General features: G+C 37.6%; 1 long non-coding RNA gene across 2 annotated transcripts; it reads left to right on the top strand.

The window, feature by feature from the left end:
- Window positions 1-2,265, top strand: LOC131427133 (uncharacterized). 2 transcript variants are annotated; one of them, XR_009229239.1, is made up of 5 exons: window positions 1-89; window positions 219-1,171; window positions 1,220-1,663; window positions 1,737-1,976; window positions 2,075-2,265. It is a non-coding gene; the product is annotated as an uncharacterized LOC131427133 (long non-coding RNA). The 2 variants fall into 2 exon arrangements; XR_009229240.1 differs by lacking the exon at window positions 1-89 and having other exon boundaries at window positions 97-566; window positions 636-1,171.
- Window positions 2,266-18,960: the final 16,695 nt, after the last annotated feature.

Consider the following 18,960-nt stretch of genomic DNA (forward strand, 5'->3'; position numbering starts at 1 on the left):
AATGGAGAGTCCCACACTGAGGAAAAATCGATTAAGTGTTTCATAAGACTACAGCTTATGAACCGAGTAGAAATCAATTCTATTAAGAAGTAGGGATTTTCATAAACAGTCTTATGATTTTTTTAATTGTTATCTATGTATAGTATAGTTATTCGCATTATATATTTCATCAATAGTCCGTGATGTGAAAATGTCATAACTTTGTCGTATGATTTCAGTCTTGGCAAGGATGGAAAACGAGAAAGGAATCATTATTGACCAGCAGCTATTGCTTAACGATTTACTTAGTGATGCGCCAGAATTTTGCAGGAAGATAATACCACAGACTAACAGACATGACAGTATGAGTAAATTCTTATCAAAATAATTTTTCGTGATTCACTAGTTCCACCTATATTGTACTGCGCGAACTATTTCCTATCGGTACACCCCTTGTGTTATGTGAAAGTTTTTTTACTAGTTGGTTTCCCCTCGTTTGTCAACACCGATCAGCTGCTTGCAGGGATGCCTGATTTCATCATAATATTTGAAAATGAATCATCACAATAAATTATTGGATTACGTTGGTAATATACTCAACTTTTTCAGCGATGTTGGAAGGTAACCATTTATTTTTCTCAACGTTGCTCATCTAGATTATTTTTTATTATGTTGGTAATTTTCATCCGAAATTAAGTGGCGGTAGACCAGAAGCAAGTAAATATTGTAACAAAACGGGTTCGATTTTGTATTGCGTTGGAGGATGAGAAGTAGCACAATTATGTATATAGTTTTGGCAATATGTATTAAATCTGTATCCTGCATGAAATTCGCATGGACGTAGACAAATCAATACATTACAGGTAATTCTGTATGAATGGCAACTCTGTTGGTAAATGAAAAAAATAAACACAGTCTAGATGACAGAAAGGATATTTTATATAGGGTAACGTGGCGCCATCATGACACAGGTGAGTACTGTCCCAAATAAAGGAATATTCGAAATGACCGTTAAAATGATTGAAGAATCTAATTTGAGTGTCCTGTCTGTTAGTCTGTGATAATACCGTCTACGAATTTCTATCAGTTGGTTACGTACACGCAAACTGATTTTTTCAAACACATTCCGATCGAGCTTTCGCAAAATAGCGAAACGTTTTGGAATTGGGTAGTTGATTGGCGACAAAGAAATGTAAGTGATACTAAAAATCTGACATAAATTTATCGTTCCTTTTTCCAGGGAATCAATGATGTGATCTTCATGGATACCAGTTATGATAATGATTCAGAAAGAGAAAATGTTCATTCCGCAAGTCCTACAAAACAATCTTGTAAAGTGAACAGTTGATTTACGACACTTTGATCGATTATCCGGACTGTGTTTTGAATTTAAACGAAAAATCACAGCACCCTACTGGACATGCACCACATCAAACCGTTGATGATTCGACAACAACGAGCGGACCGTTTATTCTCGAAAGGGACAACAATAAATCAGATGCGCGTTTAAAAAAAAAGAAAGCATGCTTTTATCACGAATACTTCACTACCGATTGCTGATGAAGTCGTCGCAGGTGATTATGCAGAAAAGCCGACTTTAAAAGAAGAACCGCTGATTTCAAATATTCCTGAGTCAATAGTCGACAACGAAAGATCATATACGAATGAACACATAGTACGAAAAGTAAATTCAATACCACTAAATACAAGTAAATTCATTACCATTGATTAAATAATATATCGTGCCTCCTTTCCAGAATGAAGATATAGCACCAACATATTTGACTCCAGAACATCTTCGAACTCTACTACAGGCATCAGACTACGGAAAACAAATTTTGCAGTATTCAAATACCCACCCGCTTTCTGAAGCCGGACAGAAATTGGTTTTGGAAACTGTTGCTGATTTTCACATATCGAAGCAAAGGAAAACCACCACCCAAGCGATCAGTGACCTTAGTGACGTAATAGTTAGAGTATTCCCGAAAGAATCTAAGGTGAGCTTAATGACTCTTATTCAATTAAAAGAAGCAGCTAATTAATTACGAATGGCCGATTGATTTTACATTTATACTGAACATTTCTTTTATTGTAGGATACGTATTTTTTGCGGAAAAATAACCGATCAAACCGACGACACGACCAGGCACTCCGAAGGAAATCTGAATAGAAAGTGTTCGTGAGCGATTTACCGCCAGTTACCAAAAATATAGCAACCCCTTGATAATGATAAAAATAATTTTCTTGAGCAACACTGTTTAAGTTGCTACGAACTTGTTACCAAGGAGCCCCATAATAAATAAAAAAAAACATTTGAGAAAGTTATATTATTTTAAATTGTGTGCCATTAGTGCCAAATTAATAAAAACGAAAGATTATTCTAAAGAAATCGAGAATGTACGTAGCTGTACAAGGTACCGCGAGCCATCGGCCGGCGACTCGTCCCTCTGAGGACGTTCAACGTAACTGGTGACTGATTCAGAAACTCTCACATTCTACAAGTTTAACTTTTTGGATTTGCACCAACCGAACTGGGACTGGAACTGGGTGCCCAATATCTAAATCTGACATGACAGACATGCGTCATCTTATATCATCATCATTGCTATCCAGTAGCTCTACCTGTAATCAGACCCTGTCAGCTTGGAGCGAAGTCAATCTTAAGTTCAGCGACGCCATCGCACGGCATCACATTCAACATATCATGTCAATTGTATGGGTGCGCAACCCTGCTATTTTGGCGCGCACGAATTTGACATTTTTCTCCCCTAATTCTATGTATAAGATTCGATGCGGGCTCGTCTGGGGGCGACATGCTTGCAAAAAAGGATGTTGCCAATGATTTGTTCGGGAAATGTGAGAGCTGGATATCTTGTTAATATGATGTCTTTGCTGTAATGTAGTGTTATTAAACTCATTTATGATGCTGGTCATTCTTTTCAGGAATATCCAATCGAGTTTCGGAAACATCACTATAGCTTAATATATTGTCATCAAACTAGACGGCTGCTCGGCCATCCATGGAAGTTGACCATCAATGTTAACTTCCCTCTCTGAGCAGCCTAGATAGCCGTATAGTGTCGGTAGCGGTTTCCCAACTGGCTAAGAATAACGCTACGGTCCACCTGTACCGGTGGTATAAGTCCACCAAACAGGTAAGCCGTGTGGTATCCGGCGGAATTATTTTTTACCAAGAATTGATCCACTGGTTTCCTGTTCCATGTCGTAAAAGGCCACAAAAATAGGAACTCCTAAGTCAAGGTGTATTTCCGTGCCGATGGCTGAATGGCTGCAGGAGGTTAAACATTGCAGTCGTGAACGGAATATCTTGGGTTTTTCCTCAAGGTGGTGTACTATACCCACTTTTATGGAACCTAGTCGCTGATGGTTTGTTAAGGAAACTTAATAACCTTGGATTTCCGACTTATGGTTTTGCCGACGATTATCATATATTGATGACCGGTATAAGCATTAACACTCTCTTTGATTTAATGCAGCAAGCCCTGCGATCTGTTCAACAATGATGTTGTCAGGTTAGATTATCTGTAAATCCGGGCAAACCATCAAATGGTGCTTTTCACTCATCGTAGGATAATTACAGGAGCTCGTCCGTTGCCGTTCTTTGGTTCAGAGGTCACTGTGGTCGATCAAGTTAAATACGTCGGGGTTATTCTTGACTCAAAACTGAATTGGTCTGCTCACATTGACTTCAGGATTGTAAGAGCTGGCATGGCTTTCGGCCAATGCAGACGAGCTTTTGGAAAATCATGGGGACTCAAACCCAGATATATTAATTGGATCTACACAACTATTGTTAGACCAATTTTAGCATATGGATGTCTTGTATGGTGGCAGAAAGGAGAAGTCGCGACAGTTCAGTCAAAGCTAAATCATCTCCAAAGGATGGTCCTAATGGCGATGACAGGAGCATTCACGACAACTCCTAATGCTGCTCTAGAGGCGCTACTGTGTATTAAACCACTACATGTGTTCCTAAAACAAGAAGCATTATCTTGTGCATACCGTCTTAGGGTTACAGGGCTTTGGAACAGTAACCCATTAGATTATGCTACCAACCACACTCGCTTGTGGTCTCAAATGGTTACGTGGGATGAGTGTTTACTCGCTCCTAGTGACCTAACTCTCACATGCAGTTTTCCTTTTAAAACATTCAATGTGAGCTATCCTCTTCGTTAGGAATGGTTGTCTGGTTGTCTGGAACAACTTGATGAACACATAGTTTGTTTTACGGACGGTTCTCTGTTGAATGGTCGTGCTGGTGCTGGTGTCTACTGTCGTGAAATGAGGCTGGAGCAGTCTCATTCACTTGGTAGATACTGTACTGTGTTCCAAGCAGAAATCTACGCAATTCTGTGTGGAGTACAATCGGCACTTCAGCAGAGGATCTGTGGTAAACGTATTTATTTTTGTTCCGACAGTTAGGCAGCCTTAAAAGCACTCAGTTCGAATGGCTCACGGTCGAATCTAGTGATCGCATGTCGAACTCAAATTGAAGACCTCAGCATTTCAGATGCTGTTTACTTCTTATGGGTACCCGGCCATTCTGGTATTACTGGAAATGAATGGGCTGATGAGTTGGCTAGAGCTGGTGCAACGAATGATTTCGTTGGTCCTGAACTAGCTTTACCACTTTCAACTAGTTGGATAAAGCACAAGATACGTTCTTGGGCTGCATCCAAACATCCCAGCTACTGGCGCAGCTTGCAAACTTGCGCTCAGACAAAAGCATTTCTACCAGATTTAAATCTGAAAATGTCAAAGTGTCTACTGCATTTCTCCAAGTATCATTGAAGTATTCTGGTCAGAGCTCTGACTGGACATTGCAAACTCATTTATCACATGGCTACTATTCAACGTGCTGAGTATTATTCGTGTGATTTGTGTAAATGCGATTATGGTACTTCATATCATCTGATATGTAACTGTCCCGCAAAAGGATATTCTCTCGTTTCTCACCCAATGTGGTAAGGAGCTATAGTCAGAAGGGTTCATCGTTCTTCCTGGAGTGAATGAATCCCTTCTGTATTCACCTTAAATAGGGTTTAGCAGATTGTTTGGCATCCTTTGGGGTACCGAATTTACTTCTGCTCGTACATACTGCGAGTCGTTCTGCATTCTTCCGAGAGTGCAAAATGGTGTCGCTTTTGTAAGATCTCTAAATCCTCTCGGGGGTTGGAGGTTTTATTAACAGCAGACTGTTCGGGACCTCGTAGAGGTTCAGAATTTCCATTTGCTTCCACTAAATGTGATCCTCAGCAGATTGTTCAGCATCCCTTAGGGGTGCAGAATTTACTTCTGCTTTTATGTGTTTTTGTGTCGTCAATTTTTCCCATCCTCCTAGTCCAACCCTTACCATTTCCTTTCAATCCTTCCCTCTTATATATCGGGAAAATGATGCTAAAAACAAATTGATGGCAAGGCACAAATCTCCAAATATCAAGGGGAACGTGCCATTTGAGCCAATTTGTTCTGATTCCTGATTCCTGGGGGCGACATGCTTGCAAAAAAGGATGTTGCCAATGATTTGTTCGGGAAATGTGAGAGCTGGATATCTTGTTAATATGATGTCTTTGCTGTAATGTAGTGTTATTAAACTCATTTATGATGCTGGTCATTCTTTTCAGGAATATCCAATCGAGTTTCGGAAACATCACTATAGCTTAATATATTGTCATCAAACTAGGAATTTCGTGCCAGTCTGCACGGAACAAACGAAAAAATTTATTGTTTGATTGTATCTGAAATGACATTTGACTACTTCAACAGGTTCCAGACGCCTTACGGGAAATCGTAGTTACTGACTATTTTCAGCTTGAGAATAAATTATCAAATTATCTGAAGGAAACCTGTCTTTGTGGGTGGTTTACAATGTGCACTTAAGAACCTATAATTTTGATCAGATCCTAAGAAGCTTGATTCCCGCACTGTTCAAGTGTCTTTCATGTTCATCAAATTTTACATATGTTTTGCGAAGGTCTCCAAATAACAGAGCAGAAGTAGAGGAGTTTCTCGAATGTCTAAAATATGACAGCGTATTGTTTTACAACATGTACGCTGATCAGCAACGAGGGTTGAACGATTTGGAACAAACTCAGAAGTGCAAATATACAAAGATTTGTAGAACAATTGAAATAGTTTTACCTTCAAAAGTCGTTAGAAAAAGCAAATATGAATTCAGATTATATGTGTATTCGTACCTGTTAACGAAGTACGATTCTGGAATGGATTAAAAAATACAGCTCAAATATTTAAGTATCTTTGATTTGCTGCACTCGAGTTTCATGCATCTCGTAGAATAGTACGAATATACCGGATCGACTCAGTTTGATCGTTCATATTTCAATACTGAATTTCGATGATTGGACTGATAAAAAGTTTCGGAACAGAGGTACTCCATACAAAAGATCTTGGTCACATACAGCAACCTGATTGCGCTAGTCTTACAACAAATTTTTCATATGTTCGAGCCCCAGCTGAACTAAGCGATCCACTACGTCTATAGTGATGCTGCAGAACTTGCAACTTGCCGCGGAATAAGGATTTTCCCCTCGAGGCAATTAGTTTTGTTTACAGTCCTCAAGTCATCAATAAGCGGTTACCAAGGTTTCGTTAATTGTTATTTAAAATCAATAATTCATTAACTTGTGTTGCCAGTTTTAATAATTTTTCAGGTGCTTTCGTTTTGACATTACCAGTTACTGAGGGGTACTTAAATTTGCGATACAGTTTAGATAGACGAGTGGCAGGTCGTGTCGTCGATCAAACCCTAGGGGTAAATTATTTAACAAAATCAATTATAAAAAACAAGCAGAACGTTTACGAGCCAAGAAAGAGCTAGAACATATCAACGTGAATGCGTGAAAGAGCTAGAACATCTGTGAATGCAAGTACTGGCGAAGAACTGTTTCCCGAAGAAGAATCGGCCATTCAATGGCTTCAAGTTAACACCTCACCCTGGCCCACTCTCCTTTCAATGTGGGAAGTTAGTTTTCCAGCCAGGAAAAGTTATTGAGGCAGTTGAATCGAACACAGAAGTTGCTAGATATTTACCCACAATATCAACAAGAGTTTGGACGACGACACGACCAGACACTCCGAAGAAAAATCAGCAATAAAACTGTTCGCTAACGATTCACCGTCAGTTACCACAAATCTAGCGACCCCTTGTAAATGATAAAAATAATCTTCTCGAGTAACACTGTTTAAGTTGCTATGGACTAGTTACCAAGGAACCCCAAAACAAATAAACATGTTTTGAAAGCGGTGGGATAGTTCTATTAGTGTTAAAGTCGTCGGTTAAACTTTGTCCAAATTAAGCAGAAATGCATTTAAATGAACTCGATTTTCGGAATTTAATCGAAACTATGGATGAAACCAACGAACGAGGACAATGATCTGCTTCCAGCGATTCATCCGTACACTTCAACTGCTAGCTTTTCTGGGCAATAGGATTCGGTGTAATATGCCGGTATCAAAATTGTTGGTTGATTGCGCAGCAGTGGAAACAGTATTTCACCTTGTTGGCCACTATTCGAGAATTACTAGTGGAATTCCACAAAATCATTTTACCGTACGTTATGCAACCGCAGAGCACTAGCCTCGCTCAGCTCGTTGTCGGCCATTTCCATGTCTTCCTTCTCACACAACGGTTTTAAGTCAAGACCTGAATTTTGAACTTGGCTTTATAAAAGACATAACTCATACTCCTCAATTTTTACATTCCGCTCGAGTTAGGTAAATCCATTAAAATGTTCCGTAATATAATAACCGATCTGAAATTTATTTTGTTTACATTCATCTTGCCTTCGATATGCAGTAACCAAGGTTATGGTGACTGTTATTCAAAATCAATAAATATATCATTTAGTTTAAAAAAATTCACTAGCGTTTTCGATTTGACATTTCCAGTTACTGAGGGGTAGTTAAATTTACGATACAGTTTTGATAGACGAGTGGCAGGTCGTGTCGTCGGTTTGGATATCAATTAGTAATTTTGTTTTATAAATATCAACAGCGATTTTTATTAAAGCATGTTATTATTCTAGCTGGACATCGACTATCGCAAACTTGAATTTGGAAATCCTGCCAAACCGTGCCGTAAATGGAATGAAATATTTAAACCTGTGGCAAGTTACATCGCAAAGTATGCACACGATTCGTCATCTAAACGTTTGGCTATAGCTTTGAACAACGATACACTATCTAATGGTGAGTATTAGTTTTATTATGCTACGTTACCGTTTTATTGATGAAATAAAATTGCTCAAGTTTTAACCTTCCTTCATAAGAGTCTTCTGTAAACAGTTTTGAGACTCTAATACTTTTTTGGGAAGTTTTTTAGTTTGTTTGTACCCTTAATACTTGCTTATTGATATTTAAAAACTAAGCAACGAAACAAGTATTAAACTTTAAATTTCGAATATAGAACATTCAAATGGTTTTATCTTTTCGATTTTTGTTCGTTTTCAGATGTGCGACTACTCCATATGCTCCATGCTTTGAATACTGTTCTACTTCCTGTCATAGCTGCGAAAAGATTCAAACCAACCGTATACCGCTTTCACAAGAAGATACTTTTATACTAGCTGAAAACAAAGAGGCTGGTTTCACAGAACTCAACAAAGTTTCGGACACTTACGAAAAACAGAAAATACCTATCCCACCCAAACTGATAGTCATAGGCGAATGTATGACTGGTCCCGAAACATGCTTCGTAAAATATAAATCCATTGAATACCAGCTATCCACAATCGCTCGAGGAATCGACGTAATATTGAAGCTACAAATTATACTGCGTTTACCTGTTTCACGGAGATCAAAATTAATCTGGATATTTATAGAGAAATTCATCTATGGAACGGACCCTTCGCAGGGAGACTATCTAGCTGTGAATAAGTTGGTAAATTACCTCCAAAATAAGTAAAATGTCGATCCTTTGTAATTACTTAAGTTGCCACTATACCTGTGATACGGTGGTTTCTTTTATTGAACACGTATTAAAAGTTCACAACTTACCGCCGAGCGAATATAAGTGCCCTTTCCAAGAATGCACTCAAGTTTTTACAAATATACATCATTTTAAAAAACATTTAAAACTGCATGAACCTGTTCCCACAAACAATAAAACTGTTCATTCTGTGCTTTACGAAGAAGATGCTTCATTAGGAGTACCGCCTAAAGCTGCGCGATTAGAAGAAAAAAATATGAATGAGTTCGAGAAAAAAAAATGGAAGTTATTAAAAAATTTGCTGTTGAATTTACGCTCGATATGCATAAACATAAGAATTTTACCCGTCAAAATGTAAGAGATATCCAAAAATGTACTACTCAGTTTTGTTCACGCAATGCAGAAATAATTGAATCTATAAAAATTGATGGTCTAGACACGCAAGTGAAATTTGAATTGGATATGTTCTTGTCTCGATTTAAGACTGTATTTGATTTTATAGACAGTGACTATAAATTTTTTTCACATCTAAAATCGATTAATATATTTCACGAACCCACTACCTACATTATAGAGGCAAATGATGTTAAAATTTCAGCGAATGTAAACAGTAGAACTTCATGCTTAGTTTTGAATCCAATAGAATTTCAAGTCAAATCTTTTTTTAGTACTAATAATGTTCTAGAGACGGTCATTCAAAACACTATTGATTTAGAAAGATCTGAAAACATTACTCATTTTGTTAATGGAAAGGTTTGGAAAGGAATCAAATCGAAATATGCTCAGGATCCGCACAACTTTCTCATTCCAATTTGGCTGTATGCCGACGAATTTGAAGTGAACGATAACCAAAGTTCGCATAATAAAATAGACTCGGTATGTGGACTTTACTACAGCTTTCCTACTATTCCTGATAAATTTAAATCAAAGCTTTGTAATATTCTGGTTGAGGGATTCATTCGAAAGGTCACGATAAATGAAACAGGTGTTAACGAACTAATAGAAAAACTTATTATTCCTTGAGCTTGAGCTTTTTTTATGCAGTTTTTTTACGCGACTTTTTTATGCGAATTTTCAGAGTTATGAGTTTTTTTTTATGCGAAGTTTCAGAGTTATGCGGTTTTTTTTTATGTGACATTTCAGAGTTATGCGGTTTTTTTATGCGCATTTTCAGAGTTATGCGGTTTTTTTATACGGTTTTTTATTCGCATAAAAAAAGGCTTCAGTGTATTGGTATTATTCGCACGCGACTCAGTATGTTCCGGTTTCAAAATGCTCGGATGCACCACTAAACTCACTAACTTCCCGAGTGAACGTTTCAACAATATCCTATATTGAAGTCCCGGCAAGTCTTGATTCACAGCTCTTGTTCGAGGAAACTGAAGAAAAATTTGCAATACTATCGCGTAAAGAATAAAAAACTTCCCTATTTTTTATAAATGAAATTATGTGATAGAAAATAAACGAGTGAATAGGATTTAGACAAAATAGTCGATTCATTGCATTGCCATATTCTAAACAGTTGTTATAAAATCATTTTAAATCACCAAATAAAGGTCAACAGATTTCACGCGCGTCTTTATTTATTATTTATTAATCTTTATTATTTCCGCTTTATTATTTTAATTACTTATTAAAATTATTTATTGGTTATATTGGTTGATCTGGGCAGCCGGCAACCGAGAAAAATAATAATTTATTGTTTGAAATATTAATATCAAGTGTTTTTCACTACGTGTTCAATATATCGATATATGTTATCTCTGTTATTAACTTTGTAATATCAACGGATTTGCGTAATAGTTATAGATTATTTATTTATTTATCATTCCATTTATAATCCTGACAGACAATCAATGACATGGAAGAAGAAAACATTCCAAATAAAACTTTTTTTCGAAGTTAGACGGAAATTGATAGGTTGAATGAAGAGATAATTTAGTAAAATAGAGTAATCAGAAGTGAAACATTGAAAATATCTGATAACTAAAAGCAAAAAGAAACTCCTGCAATTGTCGCCTTTTACGTCATGGAAGCAGGAACCCAGTGGATCTATTCTTGGTTCATTTTTTTCCGCCGGATTCCACACGGCATCTAGGCTGGTACTGTCCGGAGAGAGCTAATAGGTACTATCAATCTCCTAGTGGACCCCAGCCCCTTACTAATAGAAAAACTCATTATTCCATTCAAAAAGTTAGAAAATGAAGGTATCGTGTTTAATATTTACTCACGATTGGTTAAAGTGCGATTTATCTTATGATTGATTCAAGGAGATAATCTTGGAGTGCACATGCTTCTGAAAATGTCAATAGGATTTAATGCAAATTTTACTGCAGATTCTGCGAAGACATAGAACTGATCTACAAAAAGATACTCTGGAGAATAAAAACTATTTGCGTAGCGTTCAAAATTATAATGATGACGTTGCTAGTGGTAAGCATTCAGAAGCAGGCGTTGCAGGAGAATCAATTTTTAATCAGCTTCCATCCTTCCACGTGATAACCAATCCTAGTGTAGATGCTATGCACGATTTATATAGTAATGGGATTTGTAAATATGGGTTACTATCAGCACTTCATTATTTCATTTATGTTAAAAGGTATTTCAGTAGAGTGACATTGAATACTCGAATCAATGTTATAGGCAGAACATCAGCTAATGTAAGTTTGCGACGAATGCCAAGTTTCGAGGAAGTTTCCTGTAAAAAAAAACAAAGGTAGGACAATTAGTGGACGCATGACAGCAGCCGAAACTAAAGCGTTCTGTAGGAATTTCACATTCATCGTCGGTCCTTATGTTCTGAACGATGATCCAGTGTGGACATTTTGTAAAATATTAATAAGAACTGTGGAGTTTATTATGCGGAAATTTTTTTCGGACCTCGATTTAAATCAGCTCAAAAATTTCATTCAGTCTCACCATTACTTATGTCAAATGAATTTTAATGATTCAATCAAGCCAAAACAACATTTTCTCGTGCATTACCCGAACATAATAAGAAATAGTGGTCCGATAGAGCGAATGACGTGCTTCAGATCAGAAGCCAAACATAAAGGCTTCAAAGAATATGCCCATGTGATTTCATCGCGTTTAAATATAGCGTACACATTGTGTATGAAATCTTGCCTACAATTTAGTCGCGATTTGTTTAATGAAACTTTTTTTGATCTGAAATTTGAAGCTGAATTTACACCGAATACCTTGAAATCAAGAACTCATTATTCTAAAATTGATCACAATTGTCCGATAAAACTTGCAGATAATTTATCGTTCGCTCATTCTATTCAATATAGAGGTGCTATTTATAAAGCAGGCCAATTTGTTGCAGTGTCTGATAAGATTTATAAGCTTATTGAAATGGAAGAATTCATAAGACAAGATGATAAAATCTATATAGTTGGTAGAGATTGGGAAATAGGAGAGTATGAAGAAAAAATTTTAGCATATAAGGTAAATGAGAGAGCTGATACAATGAGCGTTATTGATATGAATTTAATAGATGAATGTCCAATTTCAGTCCACGAAATATTAGGAATGTATTACTTTAGACCATCTAATATTTAAGTTAATTGGAAAATGTAAATATAAGAACATTTTTATTGTTACTGTTACATAAATGAATAATACAAACTACGAATGTTTTAATGATTCAAAATCTACAATCCATTGAAATTAATCAAACCAAATGTCGAAATGAGTTCCTTATGAAAACTCATGACAGTACCTCATGATCATTATAAGAAAAATGAAATGAAGTCCATTAAAGAATGTTTATGCGTTTCATAAGACTATCTTATGAATATCTAATGTTGAACTTTTGAAAAATTTCCCCTCTATTTCGTAAGACAAACTTATGGAATACATTTATAAGCCTTATGTCTGAAAGTCTTAATTGGTTCTTATGACTTTCGAAGATCATTTTGTCTGAGTGCATGATCGAAGTTTAAGTGAATTTCCTCTATGAAAATTTCATACATCAAAATGGCTGACATGTTAGTGGCAGACTTAAACATAATGCATTCTTTGTTGGAAGTTTTTAAAGGTAAGTACAGTTTCAAAACTAGTGTAGTACTCAATATACAATTTTGCGTTTAGTTTTAGTAGAATGCGATATTGGCTTGTTCGAGCTCTTGATCTCCGGAAGTATTTAGAACCAACGGCATACGAAAATATTTTCGATCTTATAATTTCTTGGAGAAAACGAAATGTATATAAATAATTCAAGTTTGAAGTAAGAATTTTTGATTAATTGATTTACATTTTCAGAAATCATAAATAGAAAAACTTCTGTCGGTACCGCCGACTCTATTGTTTACAAAGGAATCAACTACAAAATAGGACAGTTTGTCATAAATTTTTTATCGGATCAAGCTGTACTCCATGAAATCATAGAGATTTTATCGTTCGATGAAATATTTCACTTGATTTTGCAATTATGGGTAGTCATTGGTCGAAATGAGCACTATGTCGCGTTTGAAGCATCAGGTTCATTATTACTGGTTGGCATTATTGGTATTGATTATTTTAATCGACCACCAACAATAGTTTATAATGTAGATAATAAGTTTATATTTAGAGTTTGAAAATGTTTTCAGGACGGCTCAGAGACAAATAAAACACGTGTGTATCAATCCAATATATGTTTAATAATAATAAAGAAAGTAAAGAAACTTGACAGCTAAAAGAAAGTGAGACCCATTCAGTTGGGCTTCTTCACAGTAGCGGCGGTTGTTGAAGTAACGTAATACCGTGCTGCCAGAGATTATACCTCAACACCCCGCCTCAACCGCTGCAACTAGATAAACCAATAGCTTCACGATGTTTTTTAAAAACTGCCGCCTGTAATCCCTTGGTCATCATATCGGCCGGTTGATCCGACGATCGTAGAAACTGGAGTCTGATTTTCCTTGCTTCACTAGATCCCGCAAGAAATGGAATTTCACATCCACATGTTTGAGTCGACCAAAACCTTTGGAATTTTCGATAATCCGTATCGTAGACTGGTTATCTTCATAGAACGTAGTAGCCTTTTTTTGTTCATACCCTAGATCTTTAAGCAAACGAATAAACCACATGTCGTGACATGCCGCTGTACACAAGGCAGTAAGCTCTATCTCTGTTGACGAGAGTGAAACGGTCTGCTGCTTTCTAGTTATCCAACATACTGTTGATCCAAATACATTAAATAGACAACCACTAACAGAACGTCTATCGAACTGATCATTGGCCCAATCAGCGTCCGAATATACTTCCACACCTGATGCTTCATTTTGTCTGTGACAAACCATACCCAGGTTGACAGTTCCTTTGATATATCGCAAAACTCGTTTGAGATGTACCCAATGAATTTCATTCGGACAACTCTGAAATTGACTTAGGAAATTCACAGCTGCTGCTAAGTCAGGTCTTGTAATCATTACTGCGTAAGTCAAACAGCCCACCAATTCTCGATACGGTTTCGTGATTCTCTTTTCCTCTATTCCTTTTGATAATTTTAGACGATGCTCTAGTGGTGTTGAAACCGGCTTGCATTCACTCATCTCGAATCTTCGCAAAACATCCTCGTGATATTGTTGCTGACTAATTCGGATAACTCCGTCTTCCAAATTGTAATCGATTCTTATCCCCAAAAAGCTTTTGATGGCACCAATGTCCGTCATTTCAAATTCCTTTGACAAGAAATCCTTCATCATTTTTACTGCCTTGAGTGATCCTGCGATAAGAACGTCATCGACATACGAAACAATAATCAATTTTTCTGACCCGACATTTCGAATGTACAGGCACTGATCATTATCGCTCCTTTGAAACTTGAGACGCTTTTCAACGAAATCATTGAATCGTTCATTCCACGCACGTGAAGCCTGTTTCAGTCCATAGATAGACTTTTCTAAACGACACACTAAAGATTTCTCTTCTTCGAAGCCCTCTGGTTGCACTTTGTAAATCTCCTCCGTTAACGTTCCGTTTAAAAAAGCTGTTCTTACGTCCATTTGATGGACAACCAGCTTTTCTTGGTTTGCCAGTGCTAACACAGTGCGCAAAGTATCTAACTTTGCAACCGGCGAGTATGTTTCACTATAATCAATGCCATACTTTTGACTGAAACCCCGAGCCACCAATCGCGCTTTGTACCGATCCGGCGCTCCATCCACGCCGCGTTTTACCTTGAAACCCACTTATTGGTAATCGGTGTTCGGTTCTCCGGAAGCTTCATCAATTTCCACGTTCCATTCCTATTCAGTGAATCCATTTCCTCACATATGGCAGCCTGCCATAGCATCCAATCACTGCGACGTCGTGCTTCAGCTATTGATTTCGGAAGATTTTCAACATAACTTGTAGCGTTCAACGCGTATGCCATACAATCCACTTCATAGTCTGCGTGCCACGAGGGTACGTGACGTTCTCGTTGCGGTCTTTTTGACAGTCCATCGTCACCATTCGATTCCTCAGCCGGTTTGGTTCCGCTAATTTCCGGCTCTGCTTGGGAATTCGATTCACCATCATCACGAAAACTGTCGAACTCATCATTAGATTCACTGTCATCGTTGATAGTTTCAAGATCAATAGAATTATAGTCGCTTTTAAGACTTTTCTTCGTGATAGGGAAAATATCGCTTGTCCAAGTTTTACGCTCGACTGGTGTTAATTCATTACTTTCCAGAAAAATTACATCTCGAGCGTGAATAATTATGTTTGCTTTGGAATCCCATACACGGTAACCGTTATTAGCGTACTCCAAAAAAATCCCCTTCCACGCCTTTGAATCCAGTTTTGTTCGTTGCTCTTTTGGAATATGGACGAATACATTACAACCGAACGTCCGAAGCTTGCTAACATCTGGTTTACAACCTTCCCAGAGTTCGTATGGTGTCACTTTTAACGCGATTGCTGACGATGGACTGCGATTCAATATATATGCTGCTGTTTGAATTGCTTGGCCCCAAAACATTTTTCCTATTTTTGAATCCTCCAACATGGATCGGGCCTTTTCCACTAACATACGGTTGAATCGTTCACTCACCCCGTTCTGCTCGGGTGTGTGAGGCACAGTCCATTCCACCTGGATACCTTTAGATTTACAAAAGCTATCGAATCTTTTACTTTTGTACTCACCGCCGTTGTCGCAACGTAGTCGATGAATCTTACGATCAAACTTCGCCGATACTAATGCCTCATACATCTGAAAGCATTCGTAAACTTCATCCTTCGAAGTGATTAAGAACACTACGGAATAATGACTCCAGTCATCAATGAAAGTAACGAAGTATTTTACTCCCAACACTCCGACGGGTTTAACCGGACCACATACATCCGAATGGATAAGCTCAAGAGCACGCGATGAACGTTTTTCTTCACGCACTGTGAAAGGCTTACGAGTTTGCTTGGCAACAATACATGGCTCGCACACTCTTATGTTTTTATTTTCTATCACATTATCAATTTTTAAACCGGTAACCATTTTATTTCGAATTAATTTTTCCAGGTATCTATCATTGATATGGCCGAACCGACGATGCCATAATTCCAAACTCATTGGAATACGATCACACGTAAGCAACGATTTGTGCAAATTATCTTCCACGGTGAAGAAATTCAAACCATACAACCGGCCATCACGCGACCCAGTGGCAACTACTTCGGTTCCACGTGAAATTTGCACTTTCTCTTTTTCGTAAATTACTCTCATTCCCGCATCGTCTACCTTCATTACCGAAAATAAATTGCATCTTAATTCAGGCACGTACAACACGTCCTTCACTGTACACATGATTCGCTTTCCGTTGATATCTGAAAGAACTCGAACCGTTCCAGAGTGTTTAGCTACAATGCACTGTTCATTCTTCGCAACAGCTATTTTGATCGGCTGATTCAAAACATTCAAGTTGCAAAATAATGACTTGTCATTAACTAGGTGATCCGAGCATCCAGAGTCTATAAACCATTTCACTTTCTGCGATTCGCTCTGCTCATCAGGCTCTAAACTAAATCCAGCAAAACACACATAATCTTGTTCAGCAATATGTGCTTTTGATTTCACATTTTTGTGTCCGTCTTTCTTTTTCCCAGGACATTCTGACAGTTTGTGTCCCAACTGTTTACACCCGAAGCATTTTATGTTTTTCATGTTCGAACCCGTAAAAGCAGCTTCGACACTCGCGGGAGAACACATATCGTTACCATTTCGTTTGGTTTCTTCATCTAGTAGACGACACTTGACAAATTCGAGTGACAAGTTTTCTTCCGGCATTGTCTCAATCGCGGTAACGACTGTGGCATACGAATTACCAACAGTAAGTAACAAATGGCAAATTACATCTATTTCTTCTAATACTGCATATGTTGCGCGATACTCGCGAACTAATTTGTCGAAACAAAGAAAATGTTTCTGTAATGTGGCACTTTCAAAACGCATTGTCAGCAGCTGGCGCTTGAGGTGCATTCTGATCGCAATACTGCGTCGCTCAAAAACACGACGCAACGCATCCCAAATATCCTTAGGAGTTGGTTTATCTTGGATGTACTCCAACTGCGAATCGTGTATACGCGACACCAATAACGATTTACATTTCCGATCCATTTTCTTCCTGTTTTCTCTAGCCACTTCCTTTCTATTCTTCTCCTCTGCGTTGTCGCCGTCAGCTTCTTGCAGGTTTGGTACATCTGCAGCGAAAGTTTGCACACTCTCCACAAGCTCATGTTCTTCTAGGAGTGTCATCATGCGAAATTTCCATGCTGCATAATTCGTACCATCGAAAACTGGCAAGAACACACGGTCGGATCTTTCCTCATCCATGTTGAGAAACAATTCACTTTATTTTTCTTCCACTAATTAACGCGTTTGCTGGGTCCATAACCTGAAAATGTTTTCAGGACGGCTCAGAGACAAATAAAACACGTGTGTATCAATCCAATATATGTTTAATAATAATAAAGAAAGTAAAGAAACTTGACAGCTAAAAGAAAGTGAGACCCATTCAGTTGGGCTTCTTCACAGTAGCGGCGGTTGTTGAAGTAACGTAATACCGTGCTGCCAGAGATTATACCTCAACAGAGTTAAGTATAAGTTTAATTTCATTGAGTTACTATACGGTACGGCTGATAATGTAACCATTAATATGTAAATAGATGTAAAATAACAAGCGATCCATTAGAAATTCATTCTGCAAATAAATGCCTTTTTAATGTTAGTTTTAACCACAGATAACAGATATACAGGCTCGAACAAAAAATTTCAAATTCCTGTGTAAATTTTAAATTTGCTGTACGTTGGGATCACTACCGCCACCTACTCGACTGTTCGCCTCGATCACAGCCTCAATATTTCAAAACGTTCCTCTTCGTTCCGGAACGATAACAAAGGTTATTTTTCTATAGCACAAATTTTCTTTCCACAGTAGTTGGAAAATCGAATCGAATATTCAACATTTAGCAACATGTTTGTGGAGTAGATGCGTAGGAGGTGATTTTCAACAATCAATTTGTGATTTAATGATTTCGATTGATTTTTTTCCAGGCTGATAAAGGTGGTTGGATCGATGAGATCGATGAGAAAATGTGAATAATTAGCATTCGGAAACCAAGTAATTTTGATCGAATATGATTTGGACATTGTTCCGGTACAACATTAACAACGGAGATGCGATATAAAATTCCTGATTAAAGTTTACTATCGACCTCTTCATTCTACTAGACATTTAAACATATGATCATATGTGTCCGGTTTCCTACGATGGTACAGAGCTGGACGAGCTACAAAACTATTGTTACAAAGCAAACAATATGCACTGAATCGCAAATTCACTGCAGTTGACAGAACTCGATAGAATTCCGGCTCTTTGTTCCTCGAATGGAAACTAATAATCGGATTGTATATAAAGATCTGAATGTCACAATAAGAACCTTAAGTATGTGCTGAATGGTGGATTCGGTACGTAGAGAACGAGTACTAGGATTGAACCTTTCGTAAAATCTCTAGATAATAGGCAAGGAGACAAGCAAGATATGGG

Source organism: Malaya genurostris, chromosome 2 (genome assembly GCF_030247185.1).
Source record: "Malaya genurostris strain Urasoe2022 chromosome 2, Malgen_1.1, whole genome shotgun sequence".
NCBI classification, from domain to species: domain Eukaryota; kingdom Metazoa; phylum Arthropoda; class Insecta; order Diptera; family Culicidae; genus Malaya; species Malaya genurostris.